Source organism: Scyliorhinus torazame, chromosome 3, assembly GCF_047496885.1.
Source record: "Scyliorhinus torazame isolate Kashiwa2021f chromosome 3, sScyTor2.1, whole genome shotgun sequence".
NCBI classification, from domain to species: Eukaryota; Metazoa; Chordata; class Chondrichthyes; order Carcharhiniformes; family Scyliorhinidae; genus Scyliorhinus; species Scyliorhinus torazame.
The window spans coordinates 234,549,787-234,563,102 of record NC_092709.1 but is presented as its reverse complement, the minus strand read 5'-3'; the positions used below and the strand labels follow the sequence as shown (position 1 = coordinate 234,563,102).

The 13,316-nt window shown below is 42.5% G+C and overlaps 1 protein-coding gene across 3 annotated transcripts in view; it reads left to right on the top strand.

Annotated features, from left to right (window-relative positions):
• The window catches only part of map3k1 (mitogen-activated protein kinase kinase kinase 1, E3 ubiquitin protein ligase), a 130,943-nt gene that overhangs the window by 13,287 nt on the left and 104,340 nt on the right, over positions 1–13,316 (top strand). The window lies entirely within an intron of this gene.

The window sequence follows — 13,316 nt, the reverse complement described above, 5'->3', positions numbered from 1 at the left end:
TTGATCAGAAACCTAACTGGACTAGCCGCATTAGTACCGTGGTGGGCAGGTCAAAGGCTAGGAATCCTATGGAGAGTAACTAACCTCCTGACCTCACGACCCTACCATCTAAAAGGACAAGAGCAGCAGATCTTTGGGAACCCCATCACCTGGAGGTTCACCTCCAAGTCACTCACCGCCCTGACTTGGAAATATATAGTTGTTCCTTCACTGTCGCTGGGGCAATATCCTGGAACTCCCTCCCTAACAGCACAGTGGGTGTACCTACACCTTTAGGACTGCAGTGGTTCAAGAAGACAACTAGGGATGGGTAATCTTGCCTAACCAGCGACGCCCATCTCCTGTTATTGAATTTAAAAAAAAATACCGTACCTTTCATCTTTTAACTATTATGGGCAAATGAATAATAGTCAATAGAAAAGCAGGATTAAATTTCATAGTCTAAACTGCATGGTTTTAGTCTAAACTGCATGGTTTTGGCCAGCAAGGCACAAGATAGACTTTGAAGTACTGAAAGTAGTGCAGTCCAATGAGAAGCGAGGCTGATCCCTGTCCATAAGTATCCGAGTTATGCGGAAAGATGAGCTATATATAATATTGGCGAGGGTGAAAAGTCAACCAAAGGCGGAGGTGATTGAACAATCTAAAATGTTGGTTGGGCAGATGGAAGTATATAAGAGACAGGTCAACCCATCCCCCGCCCCGAATGTAGTTGAAGATATCAGTGTTCAACACGATGGAAGGAGAATCATAATGGGAAATTTCTTCTGGCCAAAATCTGTTCCACTGTGTATAATAGAATATTTTGTTCTAAATAAACCAGAAAACATGTATATGGAAAAGTTGAGAAAAGAGTTTTGAGGTTGGTGGCCAAAAGCAGGTTAGACTTCATAAGCCCTGTTTTCTTTTTTTAAATAAATTTAGTGTACCCAATTCATTTTTTCCGATTTAAGGGGCGATTTAGTGTGGCCAATCCACCTACCCTGCACATCTTTTTGGGTTGTGGGAGCGAAACCCACGCAAACACAGGGAGAATATGCAAACTCCACACGGACAGTGACCCAGAGCTGGGATCGAACCTGGGACCTCGGCGCCGTGAGGCAACAGGGCTAACCCATTTTGCCACCGTGCTGCCCTATAAGCCCTGTTTTCTGAGGGCAAAGAGAAATGGGGTGATGGAAATTAGAAATAGGGTGATTTTTTTTTTTTTTTGATTTTTTTTTTTGCACACCCTCCTAAGGGTCTACTGTGATGTTGGCAAATTATTCCCTGACCCTAGGAAAGGGAAACAAACATTTGTTGATGGGTTCTCTAATGAATTTGGAAGAGATATCGCTGATCATGAAACTTACAAATGCTCATGTTAAAGTTACGTGTGCGTTAGTTCAAAGATTTAAATTATCTGGAAAAATTGATTCTGCGTTATCGGCTTAATTTGAAAAGTAGCGTTCTTGGTGCTGAGGCGTGTTGTAGCCACAGTCAAACTGCTGTATTCCTTGGGACAACCTCTAAAAGGACATGATGTGCCATCAGTGCCAAGTTGAAATAAGTAATTTTTTAGCCTGCCTTGAGTATCTGTGAATTTATTTTTTAAATGCTCCTTTTGAAAAGTTCATCAATATTGTGGCTCGGGGGGAAAACAAACTTCTTAGTGCATCAAACCTACAATGACTTCACCAAAATGGCGGAGAGAATGGCGCAGAAACCAATTCACCAATTAAATAAAAGATGCTAAATACTATTATTCCATAATAGTGGATTTAACACCAGATGTGAGTCATGTGGACTATATGACCAGCAATATTTGTCTATCCTGCTACAATCTCACTTCCGAATGTCTGGAGACTATTTTGGAAATCATTGCAAATTTAGTTTTGGGCATCAAAAATTGTCATGGGCAGAGCTTTGATAATGGTGGGAAAATATTTGGGCCTACAGCACAGCGGTTAGCACTGCCTCAGCAACAGGGACCTGGGTCCAATTCCGTCCTTGGGTGACTGTGGAGTTTGCACGTTCTCCCTGTGTCTGTGTGGGTTTCCTCTGGGTGCTCCAGTTCCCTCAGTCCAAAAATATGCGGGTTAGGTTGGGTACAAGGATTTGGAGGGGTGGGGGGGGGGGTGAAGAATGAGCTGAGGCATAGATCAGACTCGATGGGCCGAATGGCCTCCTGCACTGCAGGGATTCAGTGGATTCTAAATGGCCTGCCTCATCATCATTATCTTGAGATCAGCTGAGCTGCAATTAGTACATATAAACGTTGAACATTTTGTTTACACAAACCAGATGTGACTATTATCTGATCATCTGGTAAGGTTGATAAAAGTATTTGATGTGGTTAGCCTTGCTGAAATGTTCTCTGTTTCTTTAAATGCTGCACAATGATGTCATTCTTTGGTTTTTAGAAAAAGGTCAGATTTAACATCTTTAACAAAACAAAGAATGCTGTATTGACTATTTAAATTCGGCCAATAGAAACTGTCTGAAGTTTCACAGATGGTTTCAGTAGGTTGAACAATGTCTAGTTGTCTGCACTGTAAGTGCAGAAGTTGTTTGTTTGCCAGTAACGTGAATCCTGGGTGGAGTTAAGGTGGTGTGACAGATTTTAAAAGATATGGATCAGTTTGCCCTACAGGGAAACAGATGGGTCTCCTTCCTGATATGATGCTGTATAATTGTAAAGAAATAACCCACTTTTTCCAAAGTTGAGAGCCGAATGGGTTACTTCCCACCAAATCTAAAATAAATGTCTGTGTGCACACCTTGATTGAATGAACTAGGTGAAATGAATAATTTTGCGAACTTGGATATTGGGAATATTTTGGGTGTTTTATATATCAGAACTACTGTTGAGCCTCTATATAATGATTGCTTTCACGGACCATCTCTGAATCTGTAAGAATCTCCTTATTGTGGCAAAGTAACCTGACTTGTGAAAAGATATTTATCATATTTGTGTTGATGCAAAGAAACTTGTGAATGTGGGCCAAAAGGATTTGTAGCATAACCTGGGAGTCGAGGCCCAATCCTGTGAATGCCCCACGGGCAGCACGGTAGCATTGTGGATAGTGCAATTGCTTCACAGCTCCAGGGTCCCAGGTTCGATTCCGGCTTGGGTCACTGTCTGTGCGGAGTCTGCACATCCTCCCCGTGTGTGCGTGGGTTTCCTCCGGGTTCTTCCCACAGTCCAAAGATGTGCCGGTTAGGTGGATTGGCCACGATAAATTGCCCTTAGTGTCCAAAATTGCCCTTAGTGTTTGGTGGGGTTATGGGGATAGGGTGGAGGTGTTGACCTTGGGTAGGGTGCTCTTTCCAAGAGCCGGTGAAGACTCGATGGGCCGAATGGCCTCCTTCTGCATTGTAAATTCTATGAAATCTATGATTTGAGACCTCTCCATACCTGCCCTGCACAGTTTTCTCCAGAAATAGTATATCTGCAAGCTGTTATATTTTTCAGTAATGGTGGGTCTATTTTAACACTTGCGTGCCTGGAGGAGAGAGGTAGTTTGGCCTGTGTAATCTGAAACACCAGCAGAACCGTGTTAGGGCTGACTCTAGTAGTCCCACACTTTTCCATAATTGGTAGTATGGAGGTCATGAAAGAACGGTTATAAAAGCTTTAATTCTCGGAATTATTTTGGAAAATGTAGCTTTTTTCATTGAAGTAGAGGGGGCAGTCTAGTGTAAATAGTGAATTAAATTAACATTCCATGAGATCCTTCTATTCCTCTAAAATGGTATTGGGAAATTTTGTAGCTTTCATCTATTTTCATTGTAAAATTGCATTATTGGATTTTTTCCTAATGAGACTAATTTGAAGTTGATGTCTGGCGCTGTGGCCCAAATTATGCTTTGGCATATTGTATATATTTAGGAACATATTGCTCAAGTAAGTGAAGCTGTGTGCTAATTTTTCTGTGCCTTTTTTGAAAAGAATCTCCATATTTAGTTTTAGACTAGATCCAGGGTTTCATTCTGTTGTGAAATTTTAGTTTTAGAATGCCGTGAGCTTGGGAGGCCTTAAATTTAATGCAGAGTGTACACAATCCAGAACATAGCAAAAGCTGGCTGCCTCTAATGTTTCATGGTTTGTCATTATCCCCCTCACCTTGATAATTTTAATTGGAGCTGACTGAGGGAATGATGCTGTTGATCCGATGAACCTTCAATCTGTTGTCTTGGTGGACACAAATCCCATGAAGCTTTAACGAAGAACTTTATGTCCCAGCCAGCATTGTTCGTGGTATTGGTTGATAAACTGATTGTGAGCATTTATTTATTTAATTCTGTTTGTGGGATCTTGCTATTACATCCGTTGGCTGTCCTGTTTTTCATAAATTAGGACACTACTATTGTTAACTTTCTTATTTTGCTTTCATCTTGTAATTGTCATTATCCAGGAAAATCTAGTTTGTGTCTGTAGACCGCTTCAGTAATTGAGATACAGCTATTAATTTCTGGAAATGTTTAAGCCTTGTGTATGCAGTTTGAATGGAGGTATATATTGTTACTTTGAGATCAAGTTGCAGCATCTCAAGTTCTTGGTTTTGATACGTTGGTTGCACTTCAGGTGTCATACATGGAAATTCTACAAGTGTGAAACATTTCACGGCCTCTGATTGGCACCAGAGCTATTAAGCACATGTTTTTCACTTGCGTGCAGGGTTTAGACTTTTTCCCATCCTCCATGAAAAATGAACAACCTTTGCCTCCAGAGTTGTCAAGAACCAGGCAAACACCCAGTCACTTTGCTTGGACTTCTTATCCAACATGTGATTGACTCGTTATCTCTGGAACCATTTTTTAAAATTCCAATACCTCTGCATTGTCTCTTCCAAACTCCATGGCAACTGTGGGAAGATGGGGTAATGTCACTGGACTAGTAATCCAGAGGTCCAGGCTAGTGCCCTTGTGGACATTGGGTTTGAATCCCACTGTGGCAGCTGGTGTAATTGAGTTAAATTAATGAAATCAGTAGAGATGGGCATTGTTGTAAAAGCCCACCTGGTTCACTAATAATCTCCCATCCTTACCTGACCTACATGTGATCCAGGCACATAGTAATGTGGTTGAGTCTTCATTACTTCTTGCAATGGCCTAGCCGTCCACTTGGTTCAAGGGCAATTGGGGATGGGCAATAAATGCTGGCCTTGCCAGTGATGCCCATGAAAGAAATTTTTTAAAAAGTCATAGGAATGCACAAAACTGGAAAATGAATTGTGACTTTTATGGCTATTTGAGCTTTAGCATCTTATCTTTGCCAAATGTAACCTGATCTATGTTTCTCTTGCCCCATGTCTAATTGAGATCACTATCCTCCTCTCCGAGCTCTGTCTGCTTCACTTGTGCTAGTGGTCACCCCAATGAGCTTGCCCTTATCACCTCTTGAGCTTTGGACCACAGATTTTTTTCATTCCAGTATGTAAAGTTACTGGAACTCTATTGTAAACAACTCCCTGCCCCACTGCATTACCGTGCCACCCCACAGAGCAACTTTCTCATCCTCTGCAATTGATGGTTCAATATGACTCTTTCTGTCACCATGAATAATGTATACTCTTTTTGATCTTTGAAAAGCCTCCTGAAAGCCCATGGATGGGATTCTCTGATGGCTGACCCCAAAATCGGGGCAGGCAGAGACTAGCTCCCGATGCCAAAATCGTGGCAGGTGCCAGTTTGACCACGAATCGTGATGCTCTGCCTCCCTGAAAATTGTCAATGTGACGCACGCCGTGCGCTGTTGAAACAATGTTCGCATATTATTAGTGTGCCCACCTGCGATTATCCGCCTCCGATGGGCTGAGTTCCTGACAGCGCGGTTCATGTGTGCTCTCACAAATCGTGAACCTGGCGTGGTGGCTGCTGAGAGAGAAGAGAGAGTGTACGGACAGTGTCCAGCTCCGTCGATAGCTGTGCTGCTGGCCGGGAGGCTTCGTTCAGGCTGGGGGGAGTAGGTGAGGGGGGGGGGAAAGAGAGAGGAGGTGGGCTGTGGGGTGGACGTGTACGCAGCACCATTATCGCAGCTGGCATGGCAGTCATGCAGCGGCATATGCTGCTGACAGCCCGGGTGCCTTGGGCCGTATAGGTGACCCCAGCACCCCCTTGGGTGCCCTCTGGCCCCAGCTGACCCATCAGCTGTAAGGGCACTCCAGTACAACCCCTCCCATATTTTCGGCCCTGATCAGTGTTTGTGTGGGGGATGTATTAAGCACGGCTGGAGCTTGTTAGCCCTGCATGTGTCGATCATGAACCTGCCGATTCCCGTGCCTTTTTTTGGGTGTTTAATGGTGTTCCATGCAACGCCAGTACTAGCCCCTCACTAGTAGCAGAATCGGTGCAGGTGGGGCGCTGATGTTTCTGACTTGAAAGCCCATGGATTCTCTGTTGGCATCAGCACTTAGACTCAAACGGAGAATCCGGCCCCATGTCTTTAACCAAAGGTTTTTTTTCCCCCATGCTGAAAGTTGTTTTTTTCAGGCTGTCGTGCTAACGCTGTTCTGAAGAGGGTGCAGTAGTATTGAAATGCTCTGGGCACCCGGGTTCAAGTCCCACCATGGCAGATGGTGACATTTTAATTCATAAAAACGTGGAATTAAAAGTCTGATGATGACCATGAAACTATTGTCGCATAAAAATATCTCGTTCACTGTCTTTTAAGGAAGGAAACCTGCCATCCTTACCCGGTCTGGCCTACATGTGACTCCAGATCCACAGAAGTGTGGTTGAGTCACAAATACCCTCTGAAATGGCCGAAAAGCTATTGTATCCAGCTGCTAAAAAGAAATTAATAAGGATTGAAACTGGACAAACTGCATCGTTCAGTGAATCTAGGCATTCTGGGAGTATGGAGTTGATGTGCCTCATGGCCAACCTCTTGAAGCACTTCATTACGATCGATGTCAAGGCTACCGGACGATAGTCGTTGAGGGATATTGCCTGGTTCTTCTTTGGCACCGGTATGTCTGATGGTGGTCTTGAAGCAGGTGGGGACCTCGGAACAGAGTAGGGAGAGGTTGAAGATATCTGCGAACACGCCTGCCAGCTGGTCCGCGCAGGATCTGCGTCCACGACATAGGACTCCGTCAGGACCCGTCGACTTGAGAGTTCACTTTCAAGAACGCCGATCTGACTTCGGAAGCTGTGACAGTGGGTATGGGTGTGTCTGGGGCTGCTGGGGCAGTTGAGAGCGGTTTGATGGTTCTTACTTTAATTTCAAGGCGTTTATGTTTCCCAAGACAGTACTTCTAAAATTGAAAGCAGGAATTCATGAAATAGTTCAGTAATCTGTTTACTATTGCTGATTTCCCTGGGGCATTTGGTTTAAATCTTACATTTACTCCTTTGGAGTATAAAATGGTCAAACTGCAAATGAATGTGTTGGATAGGAAATGGAGCATGTTGCATTATTGCAAGGATTTGTGTTTATTGAAACAAATGAGGACATTGCATGTCTGGTTGAATTGATGCATTTCTTTGCCCTGCAGCTGTAGAGGAAGCACAAATGGATAGACTTGTTCTTAAAAACCGAGCAGCTTGTTTTGTAAAAAAACTGGAGCCACTGCTCACTGACTAACTTGTTTCAGCGAATGATTGAGAAGCATTCCATAGAATTTAAGAATCGCTGATTTAAATTTTTTTTTTTTTTTAAATTGTAATCTCTTATTAAGCAAATTTGTGTGCAGTTCCTTACTGGGTGATTGCTATTTAACAGCATATCAGCATATTCCTATGCATTTTTACGTTTCTTGTTAAGGTGGTCATCTTCTGTTAAATGAGAGCCACATTACCTTGTGTCATGAAATGTATAGCATCTCCTCTGATTTGTTAAATGTATTGCAAATATTAGATGAAGCAGATTGGATTTCATATGCAAATTTATTGATCTGTCTAAATATTTTGGCGTAAAACCTATGATTTTGAATGTGCATTCTATAGATGCAAGTTTTTGATTTTTTTTTCCCTAACTTTTTTTTCATTTATCTTTACTTCTGGGTGTGTGAGATTTAACTAGCTTGTACCAAACAAATTGCCAATATTTTCAGAAGTAGGCAAACAGAAAGGCATGGCTCAGAAATGACCTAGATTTCCAGTCTTTGGGTGACTTGGAATTAGAAAGTGTCCTACAGAAATCACTTGATGAGCTGCATGCATTAATTTTGGTCAAAGATGCCTTGCACAATATAGGAACGTATGCTTATTTATCGCAGAATGATGGTGGATACGATGAAATTAAACTTTGCAGCCTTTCTCTTTTTAAAAAAAAAAAAAAAAAAGTTTTCAATTCTGGCAGGATTTTCAGATACATCTAGGTTTTTAATCCAGCAATTGTGCGCAATGGGCGGCACGGTCGCATAGTGGTTAGCACTGTTGCTTCACAGCGCCAGGGTCCCAGGTTCGATTACCGCTTGGGTCACTGTGCGGAGTCTGCATGTTCTTCCCGTGTCTGTGTGGGTTTCCTCCGGGTGCTCCGGTTTCCTCCCACAAGTCCTGAAAGACGTGCTGTTGGGTAACTTTCACATTCTGAATTCTCCCTCCGTGTGCCCGAACAGGCACCGGAGTGTGACGACTAGGGAATTTTCACAGTAACTTCATTGCAGTGTAAGCCTACTAGTGACAATATTAAAAATTATTATTATTATTACTATTACAATGATTCCATCAAAGATTGCTGAGAATGTTGGTTTGTGCAAGGTTGTGTCAGACCTACTCCACTATAATCTGTGATTAGATTTTGTCTTGTACCCTGTTAAAGATGCTCATTTTTGGCTGGGCTTGTTTTCTTCCCTGAAGTAATTATCCCAATTAGTTATGATAACCGCTTCCCTACCCTATCTGTAAAAGGTTGCTGGTATCCATGGTGCTGGAGCATCTTGTTTTAGAAGATAACCAAAGCATGGACAGTAGTTGGAAACATTCAGACACTGCCATTTGCTTTTTCTGCCAACAATTGCACAAAAAGGTTGAGATATGCATGTATTGGGAATATGAATATTCAAATCTTGCGCTCAGGAGACTGTATCTAATGTATTGGATATGTATATAACATTCATGGATTGAGTATGGCTTGTATTGCAGCATGCGTGTTGATATGTGATAGGCATGCATCTTGTAGAAACAGGAGTAGGCCATTCAATTCAGCTCCTCGAGCCTGTCCCGCCATTTAATGAGATCATGGCTGATCTGTGGCCTAACTCCATATACCTGCCATTGGCCCATATCCCTTAATATCTTTACTTAACAAAAATCTATCTTATCTCTGATTTAAAATTAACCACTGTTCACCAAGCCTCCCCATTGCATCAATGCTGTCTGCTTTAACTGCTTCATGTGGAAGCGGGTTCCACATTCTTAACCATTCTGTGTAAAAGAGCTTCCTCCTCCATTCCTTGATGATCTGTGGGTAACCACCTTGCATTTGTGTCCCCTTGTTCCTGACTGGTCCACAAGGGTAACTGGGTGGATATGGAGAAACTATGGAATCCCTTTATAATTTTCAAGTCTCTATTAAATATTCTTAGTCTTTTGAAGCAGAGCGTCTCTGCCTGTTTGATCTTTCCAATAATGGTGTCATGTTTCTAATATGCTGATACATTTTGCTTTGCATGTTCTCTAATATTTCAGAATATGGACCTGAGGGTTGCACACAGTGATCTAACCAAGGATTTAAACAATTTCATATTGCCTTTTATATAGAAATTAACACTTTCAACTTGTGTTGCTACATTTTTTTGTAATTTGTATTACAATCTGCATTCCCAGATTTTTGCTTTTTACCCAATTTAGTTCCTTTCCTCATGAGGAATAAATGGTCTTGTTCCTATACCTAAATAAATCATCTCACACCAGGTAATGCGAGGGGGCTGGCATTGCTGAATCTGATGATAAATTATTATTGGGTGGTGAATATTGCGATGGTAAGGAAATGGCCTGTGGAGGTAAGTTAGTTTGGGGGTGGATGGAGGCGTTGTTGTGTAGGGGCACACGTTTGAGGCATCTGTTGTTGGCACCTCTTCCATTCTCGTCGGTCCAGTGTTGCAATTCTGGAGCCCGTGCAGGCAACATTTTGGGATGGATGTCGTTGTGGGCACTAATATGCGACAGCCATGGGTTTGTGCCGACAGGGCTGGATACAAGGTTTTGGGGTGATGACAGGTGGGGATAGAGTATTTTGGTAACTTGTGTATAGGGGTCAGGTTCGCGGGGCTGGAGGAGTTGGGCTTTAGATACTTATAGGTGAAGGATTTTGTGAGGAGAGAGAGAGGTGCCGTCTTTCCTGGGGCTGCTCCTCCGGTGTTGCAGGTCAAGTTGTGGGAGGACATAATAGGGGAGTGGAGAGTGTCGGATATTTACAAGTAATTGTTGGAGAGGGAGGGGACTCCAGTGGAGGAGGTTAAGCGCAAGTGGGAGGAGGAGTTGGGTGGGGGGGGGGGGGGGTGCGTGCCAGGGCACGGGTAGAGGCTTTGCGGAGGGTGAACACATCCTCGTCCTATGCAAAGTTAAATCTCATCCAGTTTAAAGTGTTGCATAGGGCCCACATGATGGTGGCGAGGATGAGCAGGTTCGTTGCAGGGGTGGAAGACAGGTATCGGCAGTGTCCACGTGTTCTGGGCGTGTTCAAGACGGAGTTCTGCCAGGGGTTCACGGATTGTATATCTGAGATTCTGGCTTTGGGGGTGGCCCCGAGTCCGGACGTGGTGATATTTGGGGTGTCGGAAGATCAGGGAGTCGAGGTGTGGAGAGAGGCTAATGTATTGGCCTTTGCCTTTCTGATAGCCCGGAGACGGAGCTTGTTGTGTTGGCAGGATTCGGAGCTGCCGAAGGTGGGGGTATGGGTGAGCGACCTGGAAGAAAGTTCACTTTGTGGGGTCAGCAGAGGGGTTCACCTGGAGGTGGAAAAAATGATATAAATTGTATGAAGATTTCATACTTATTTGTACTGTGGAAAACCATCCAGCAATGCAATCATATGAAAAAAAATGTTAGGTAGGATTCCTGGGTGTTGGCGTCTGCGTTAGGTCTCATTTTAGTGCCCATACTGCTGAGAGCCTGAAAAGCAAAAATTTGTGGACTGAAGTGGAAGCTCTCAGAACACTCTTTTCTACCTCCAGTTTAAGAAAGGGGTTGAGATGACACTTTTTTTATTCCTTCCTCAATATCTAGTGGCTTTTCTTGGACTGAATTAACAAATATTTCCTTCGATCTACATAATTTAGGTTGCTGTTGGGAAGGTAAGGAAAATCATAACTACATCAATTTTTAAAAAATAACTTGTGCAAAAATTTGTTTCAATTGGTCTAATAAATTCTTGTAGTTTAAAATCTGATTTAAAAATTATTGTAATAACTACAAAATACCTGGATGATGGAATAAGGGAATAGTGAGCCACCTCCAGAACAAACTCATCCGATTTTCTGCTTTAGCCATATCCAGTCCTGAGCAGCCTGTGTGAAAATGTTGTAGAACATAGAACATTACAGCGCAGTACATGCCCTTCGGCCCTCGATGTTGCGCCGACCTGTGAAACCACTCTAAAGCCCATCTACACTATTCCCTTATCGTCCATATGTCTATCCAATGACCATTTGAATGCCCTTCGTGTTGGCGAGTCCACTACTGTTGTAAGATGCAAGTATTCTAATTGGTGATCTGTAAATGGAGACTTGTGACCTATTTGTAGATCAATTGATTTTTCGAGCACCAGAGGTTACAGGAAGACTGGTTCAGTTGATTTCTCATACGACTTGTACGAATAGTTTAAGGAAATTTTTTAAAATAACTTCCTTTCAAGTTTTGCTTTAACAGAAAGTGGGTTTCTTTTAAACAAGAACCATTGCAGTGGAGTAGATATTTCAGCTCTGAATCTGAATCTAGCACCGATGATTTCAGCATAAATATAATGGTCCCAAACAAATTAAGTTTGGATAGTTTCAACCAACTGTGCAACTGCAGTACAAAAGTGGCAGCCCGGATCCGATAGGGCCATTAGAGTCTGTATCATTTTCAGTGTGTGCCTACTACCTCATTTTGGGAATGTTTGATACCAACTGGTAGATTTAATTTCCTATCCTCTACATCCTCCCTCAATTAGACACCCCCTCCCCAAAATTCTGGAATAGAATTGTTGGAGAATGAACAAGGCAGTGGAAATGTTCTGAATTGACCAGAAATGGTTTTACCAGTTCTTCTTGAAGTTCTCTGCCACTGCAGTTAGAACCACTGTTATATTGTCCAGTATTTTGCTTGTAGACCAGCCAAAGAATGAAACATCTTATTTGACTTTTATCCTGTTAGTATGTGATTTCAGAAACAGTGGATGGAAGTGATTTATTTCAGAATAATAAAAATCAGATGAAATAATATGCAAGTGTTCAATGCTACTAAAGACTTGTCTCCCCTCTTTCCAGGATCTCTTGGGTGCTTGCACTCATTTGCAATATTAGTCTTCAAGATACATATTTAGCTCCAGATTATTTTGTAATTGGGTGGAAACATAGCTTCCAATGCTGTGACAAAAATTGAGGTCGAGAAGAGAAACTTTGGAGGACGTGCACATCACCATATTTCAAACTCTCCTACAAACTTCCTTAGTATTCTGATGTTCAGTAATCTGGCTTTTCATGTATTTGTATTGAGCAATTTACAGGTAGTACATTTCGGCAATGTTTCATTTGCATCTTGTGCTTTAGATTCTGTGACGGAACCTAAATTAGGGTACATGCGCTAATGGAAGAGTTAATGGATAAAACAAGATCTGGGTAAATGAATCATTTGTTGATGTTTTACATATGTTTTAACCTGCGCTACTGTTTCTGCCATGACTGGCCTATTGTCTAGACCAGTTGAACTGAAACAACTAGTTTGTTCTGTTTTTGTTATTCACTTGCTCGCTGTTTAAACCTTATGGTGTTGCACAACTTGCTGTTATCACCATTTTCAGCCCTGCGCCACTAAAAAAAAAAAAAATAGAAATAGGAGCTTTTATTCAGTAATTTGTAAAATCCAAGTTACTGTTGAACCATAGAATCCCTACAGTGCAGAAGGAGGTTATTCGGCCCAGCTAGTCTATACCGACCCTCTGAAAGAGCACCCTATCCCTGTAGCCCCACCTAACCTGCATATCTTTGGACTACCCATGCAGATACTGGGAGAATGAGCAAACTACACAGTCACCCAATGCTGGAATTGAGCCTGGGTCCCTGGTGCTGTGATACAGCAGTGCTGACCACTGTGCTGCCCCAATGCTTAAAAATGCTTTACTGGTGTGCAGTTCTGCACTATTGTCAGTTTTGATACACCTTATAAGTGTTTGACATTTGAGT